This window comes from Vulpes lagopus, unplaced genomic scaffold (assembly GCF_018345385.1).
Source record: "Vulpes lagopus strain Blue_001 unplaced genomic scaffold, ASM1834538v1 ctg266, whole genome shotgun sequence".
Lineage (NCBI taxonomy): Eukaryota > Metazoa > Chordata > Mammalia > Carnivora > Canidae > Vulpes > Vulpes lagopus.
The window spans coordinates 77382-84974 of record NW_024570692.1 but is presented as its reverse complement, the minus strand read 5'-3'; positions in this window follow the sequence as shown (position 1 = coordinate 84974).

Here is a 7593-nt window from a genome sequence, read left to right as displayed (position 1 = left end):
TTACCCATGATCACTGAGTGACGCCTGGGGCAGGGAGGCCGACCAAGAGTCTCGGGCGAGGGCTCCCCCACCGTCCTCCCTCCCCCCACGCCACGTCGCCCAGTGGCATCGTGGAAAGAGGATTCTCCCATGCAAACCCCGGAGCCGGAGGGGAACTGGGAGCGCAGTTCTGCCCCCCCTGTCCCCGGGGCACGGACACGGCCACAGCACGGGGGGGGGCGGAGAGGCCCCGGGGACACGAGACACTGGGGAGGAAGAGGGGTCCACCCGCAGCTGACCCCAGGCACCGGCGACCTGATGCGGTGGCGGCGCGGGGATGAGTGGCACGTGGGGCGAGGCTTGTAGCAGCGAGTCCCCCCTCCCCTCCTTTCGGACGAAGAAGGAAGACTTGGGCCCCGCGACTGGGGAGAAGAAAGGGGAGCAGGCAGCTTCTCCTAGCATGCGGCCCGGGAAGGAAGCCCCGCTCCCTTCCCGCGGGGAAAGGGCACCCATCTCCCATCGGAAACTGATCAATAAATTACAAAGTAGAGAAAAGGGAGGTGGAAGTTTGGGGCGGGATTTCTTCCTGCCCTCTTCGTTCCCCCTCTCAGTCCAGTTAAGGAGGATTCCTTAATATGGATGGGTTTTATCCAATCAGTTGAAGGTATTAAGAAAAAGATTGAATTCCCTTGAGGAAGAGGGAATTTGGCCAGCCTTTGCCTTCAGATTTTAACTGCAATATAATCTATTTCCTAGGTCTTCAGACTTCCCATCCATGCTGCAGGTTTTAGACTTGCCAGCCTCTGCATCCAATCATGGGAGCTAATTCCTTAACCATCAATCAGTCATTCTCTCCTCTCACTCCCTCCCTCCCTTTGTCTCTCATTACGCTAGTTTCTGGGTAACTCTCTGAGAATAATGTGCATTGCCCACAACCCTAAGTTTTCTAATTTAAGTGGTTGGATCATGGCATGTTTTATGGTTAATTTTTTCTTTTACTAAAATATTTTTGCAAAAAAAATATGCAGTGGAAATTTCTCCATGGTCATTGGTCATCACTATATTTATTAAGTTTGGTTTGGTTTATAATAATAAATTCAAATATATATTATTAGTTTGTAAAGTAAGATAAAGTTAAAATAAGTAAAATACTAAGCTAAAATGGATTAAAATGCAATTCAGTCTTCCTTTTTGCTTGAAAAGAAGAGTTTTCCTGCAACTCTGCAAAGAAGCTACAGGAAAATTCAAAGAACAAGAGAAAATGTGCTCTGTCAGGCTGTAGATTAATGCTATGGGATGTTTGCTCAACATGTCCAGAAATTTAAGACAGAACTATTAGATATTTGAATCTTGGAGAATGCATAAGATATGAAGAGGAGTTGAAAAGTCTTAGGAGTATTTCTATAATATTTGGTAAGAAAAAATATTCATAAAGCCAAAATTTTGCTCCGCAATTAGACCTTAAAAATAATTTTGCTTTATTATGAGGATTTGGCCTTTGCTTTATTTATATTAGGATGTACCTGCTTTATCTTTGCCTTGCACTTAACTTTTAATTTTTTGATATTTTTATGTGTGTTATTTATGTCTGGCATATTTTATATATATCTTATTTGATAGATTCTCATCGGATATTTAATTTTAAACCAACTGTAATTATTTTTAATAGGAAAGTTTCATTTTTGTATGAAAAGATTTGTGCAAAATATCAAGCTATAAAATATTTAGAACCTATTCACATAAGTAGGATAAAAACATTAACTTATACTTATCAAAAATGATCTATAACTTTCTTTCAGCATTGACGTGTTATTTTTTTCTTAAAGATTTTATTTATTTATTTGACAGAAAGAGAGAGCACAAACAGGGGGAGCAGCAGGGAGAGAAAGAAGCAGGCTCCCACAGAGCAGGGAGCCCCTGATCCCAGGACCCCAGGATCATGACCCACACAGAAGGCAGATAGATACTCAACCAATTGAGCCACCCAGGTGCCCTGAGGTATGTTATTTTTTCTACTCTTTTTTTTATCTCTTTCAGCTATATGTACTTTATAATGGCATATTACTTATATCCTTCAAAAAGTTTTTGTTTGTTTGTCTTCTTGGTCATTTGAGTTTTTGCTTTTAGACACAATCAAAAGAACTTCTATCAGCTTATAAAGACTTGTAAACACTCTTTTTTTTTGTAAACACTCTTAATGCAGCAATTGAAAGCAAAAATCTCAAATTACTTGGATATATTAACTATAGGAATAAAATTGACAGTTATTACAAATTTGAAAATCAAATGCACAGCAACATATATAAAGACCTATACACAAAGATCAGATACAATGAGTCATATATATGCAAGGCTGGTTTTATGTCTAGAAAACAATTAATATAAGGCCTCATCATAATAGGATAAAATAAAAAAAAAGATTATCTCAATAGGTGTAATAAAATAATTTGCTAACATCTAAAACATTCACATTTTTAAAAAAGAGAACCCTCAATAACTAGTAATATAAATTATTTTTCTTACTCTGAAAATGGCATCTACAAAATAAATAAATAAATAAATAAAGATGACAACAAATAGCACACTTTAAATATTTCCTCTACCCCTAAGATTGAAAAATAAATAAATAAATAAATAAATAAATAAATAAATAAATAAATAAGTAAATAAATAAATAAATAAATATTTCCTCTACCCCTAAGATTGGATACATGCCATACAGGAAGTTTTATCTCAGTACTTCTGCTTAACAGTATAATAGAGATTCAAGACAATATAGTAAATTAATAAAGAATAAATAGATTGAAAAAAGAAGAAATAAAAATGGTCCTTTTTCACAAACAACACAATTTCTTATGTAGATATTTTAAAATAATTTAAATGACTAATAAGGAAATAAATGACTAATAAGGAAATTTTAGCAAAGATGCAAGATACAATTAATGTAAAATGTCAATTGGATTTTTATCTCCTACCAAAAAAAGTCTCTGAATGTGAAATTAAGAAAGCACTCTTATTCACAATGACATAAAAAATAATAAAATATTTAAGAACAATTTCAACAAAAAAGTATAAGACAGGTACACCGAAAACTACAAAACACTCCTGAGGGAAATTAGGTATCTCTAAGTGAATGGAGAAGTATATCAAGCTCATTGATTGGAAGAATAAATATTGATAGTATGGCAATTTTTTCAAACCAATCTGCAAAATCAGTGAAATTCCTATTGAAATCCTTATTTTGTAAATTAGCAAGCTGACGATAACATTTATTTAGAAAAGCAAAGGATAGCTACGGCAGTATTTTAAAAATAAGTACAAAACTGAAAGACTATCTGAATTCAAAACTTACTCGAAAACTAAATTAAATCTTACTAATAAAGTATAATATTTTCATAAAGATAAACATATAAATCAATGGAAAATAATAGAAAGTCCAGAAAAACACCAGCATGTTTTTGGTCAGCTGATTTAGGGTAAAAAGTGCCAGAAGATTCAATGAAAAGAGGTCAGCTTCTCAACAAACAATGAGGAAACAACTGGGTGTCCCAAAACATACATACATTTAGTATAAATTGAATGAACTTAGATCCTTACCTCACACCATGCACGAAAACAAAAACAAAAGCAAACAAAAAAATCTAAAAATGAGCAACAGACCTATACACTATATACAAAAACTAAAATTATAAAACTAATAGAGAAAATGCAGGAAAATTTTGCGTGGTCTTAAATTAGGCAAAGGTTACTTATACATGACATCAGATGTATAATTCACAAGAGACAACATTAAAAGTGCAACTTTATCATAATTAAAAACTGACTTCTCTGGGGGCACCAGCAGCGTATGAGGGCTCCTCATTATAGTATTATCATTTTGCTGAAGACTAAAAAAGAAAAGGATATTTTCATATACTTATTGTCCATTGGATTTTTTTTTTAAATAAAGTTTCTCCCTCCTTTGTAGGAACTGCTTGACTGGAGCAAGCAGTTCAAGGACTATTAGCTGATGTACGTGTCACATTTTAAGCAGAAGTATTTTAGGGAATAAGTTTTCTCTCTTTTCTTTACTCTTAGGTGTTAACTCCATCTGTTATTCTTCACTATAATTTCTCTGATGCTGTCAAAAAAGTTTTTTTTAATAGTTTGCCAAGTTTTTCTAATTCTTCTCAGTAGGAATCTATTAGTCTAATTTACCTAGACCTCCTTTAATAGAAACAGAACATACAATTCACTTTTCAACAATGTCAAGTATTTTTGTTATTTCTAAAATCAATTATCTAGACTAAAATTTTCACTTACCAACTTACATGATGTTGTGTTGGAAAAAGTTTTTTTTTCATTTCCAAGTTTTATAATTTGGGGTCCAGGGCCACCCCCATTTTATTCATAAAATGAAATAAAATATTTTCATCATTTTAAAGTTTATAATATGTGTTAATTCTTTACAGAAAGATAGAATTAAATGAAATTTTATTTTTTAAAGATTCTATTGATTGATCAATTTATTAGAGGTCACGCAAGTGGGGAAGAGACAAAGGGAGAGGGAGAAGCAGACTCCTCACTGAGCAGGAGATCCCAGGACCCTGAGATCATGACCTGAGCCAAAGGTAGACACTTATCATCTGAGCCACCCAGGTACCCTGAATTAAATGAAATTTTAATTTATTAAGATGCAATTTTCTGATAAGTATCAGTCTAAACAAGTATTGATATTAATTTTATACCGCAGTGGCTTAGAGTGGCCTTACTGTATTACAATCATAGAATGTTACTGAACAAAAATGGGATAGATTAACTAGAGTGATCATATACATTGTTCACAAAGAAAACCTCTGAATAACTTCCAGCTATTTTTACCTTCAAAAAGACCAAATGTCATTTTTTAAAATGATGTGTAGTTGCCTAAAAGCCATTTTTAATGCAAGGAAACAAGAAGGGAGTTTTACAGACTACTGGATTAATCATTTTTAATAAGATATTATTTATGAGACTTTTATTTTATTATTATTATTATTATTATTATTATTATTTTTAATGAACAGATATGTTCACACATGATTTTTTTTATTTTTTATTCATGATAGACAGAGAGAGAGGGAGGGGGGCAGAGACACAGGCAAAGGGAGAAGCAGGCTCCATGCTGGGAACCCATCGTGGGACTCTATCCCAGGACTCCTGAGCCAATGGCAGGCGCTAAACCGATGAGCTACCCAGGCATCCCCTATAAGAGATTTTTAAAAATCACATCAGTGAATGAAATAATAGCCTAATTGATTGAAATGATAGCCTAATTAACTTCTACTCTTGTTACAGCAGTTCACATTTGATTAGGCATGGTTTAAGAGTTACTTGAGTTAATTACTTGCTTTTTGTCCTTCTTTATAATTTATGTCATAAGACTATTCTCTATATATTCAATACCATGTTAAACATTCTAGATGGAAGATAATCTTCCCATCATTTGAAAGTTTAGTTTGTACTTTTATTTTAGCTTTGACTGCATAATTTAAAAGGTTATAAGAGCTAGTACAGGGATCCCTGGGTGGCGCAGTGGTTTAGCGCCTGCATTTGGCCCAGGGTGCAATCCTGGAGACCCGGGATCGAATCCCACGTCGGGCTCCCGGTGAATGGAGCCTGCTTCTCCCTCTGCCTATGTCTCTGGCTCTCTCTCTCTCTCTCTCTCTCTGTGACTATCATAAATAAATACAAAAAAAATTTAAAAAAAAGAAATGAAAAAAAAGAGCTAGTACACAGAACATATTATTTAGAATAATGTTTTTACCCATTTTCTCTTTAGCACAGACTATTTTATAAATTTTGTCATTTGTTACTATAATATTTTCTTATAGTACTTCAAAAAACTATCATTTACAAATTACTAACAGATTTAATCTATTGTGAAAACAATTTGTGTATATATATATATATATATATATATTTTAGTATATTTGATATAGCTTTTATCTTTGGCAACTATTCATAAAATATTTATTTGTTTTAAAAACACTTAAATAAAAAATAAAAATAATAAATAAATAAAATAAATAAATAAAAACACTTAAATATACTGGCATTTTTCAAGCCTCTAGTTTCTTTAGCTTTGAACTGTCCAATTTATGTGACCTTTGGCTAGCTTTTGAAAATATGCTCTCAACACTTAGTTCACCACTGAGTTCCAATTTGTGATACACAGAGGGAACTCTAGGAGTCCATTTATATGACAGACAGAAACGTCCTTTTTCTTTCACTGAATATCACTTTAAGAACCTAATAGGGGGAATGTAGCTTTCACAATATCTTCAGAGCCTCAAAAACTCAGCTAACTCTATTGAAAATTAGAAGACTGTAGATAGCTGATTTCCCCAACTTTACTCAAATGCACAGAGTCAACTTTGTATATTTCATGTATTCAGTGTACATTGCTAGCTTTTAAAAGTGTGTATTTTTAATGTGATTTTAGATCAACTGTAACTAACCTCTTTTAAAATCTCTATTTTTTAAAATGTTTATTTTATAATCTTCTATTGAAATACAGTCAATAACTAGAGATAGTGCATTAACATATCCAAGATAATTGAGAAACAAACAGATTTATATATGCCACATCCCTCAAGAATCAACTATATTTTGAAATAACTTTTGCCAAGAAAATTTTTTTAAAACTCCACATTCCCTCCCTCATTAATGAAGTTAGTTATGTCCCCTCTTCTCCAATTTGGGCCTGTGTGCAATCACATTGGATTTAAAAATGACTCTTTCTATAATCAAGCACTTTATAGTATCAGACCTAAGGCATCTTTATGAATAAAGCATGCATGAGCAACAATGTTGGGAATTACGTGTGGTCAATATGAAGTCTTTGTAGCACTACGAGAAAGGTTCTTCCTCAGCCGTGAACTGGTGAGGTGAATAATTCAAGTAAGAATTGACATTGCTGGAGACCAAAATGCTGAAACATCTCTTGATTAGAATTATAAGAACATGAGAGATTTTTGGAGAGAGAATAAAGGTCATTTGGTCCATCAAGGCATATCCTTTTTAGTACTCCATTTCAGCAAGGATGGCATCTAATTGTTTCTTGAAGGACATCCCTGCTTTTTGCCTCAACAACTTTGCCTGCAGGCTCTTCTAAGCATTAATTATTCTCCACATGAAAAGGTACTTTCTGAAATATGTGGTGAATTTATTTTTTAATTTCCATTTATGTCTGTTTGTCCTATAATCTGTATTAAAATGGAAATAATAATTTGGGTTGACATTATCTGTGGCAGTTAAGACTTTATATGCTTCAAAACAGACAGCTCCAACTCTGTCCTTAATATTATATGCCCAGATTTATGGTCCTAACAACCAGCACTGCATAGCAAACAGTGGTAGGGGTCCCAGTGAGAACATTGAATACTTTGAAAATTCATAATCCCTCAAGTATATATCTTTTCTTTGTAAAATAGAGATGGGTACTTACTAAAAATAACTGAAAAGTAAATTAATTCATTGGTGTATTCCTTATCACTTGCATATATACATATATATACATGTATTTTTATATACACATTTTTTACCCAAGATCAAATAATTATTTCATCATATTTGACTAAATATTTACAAAAT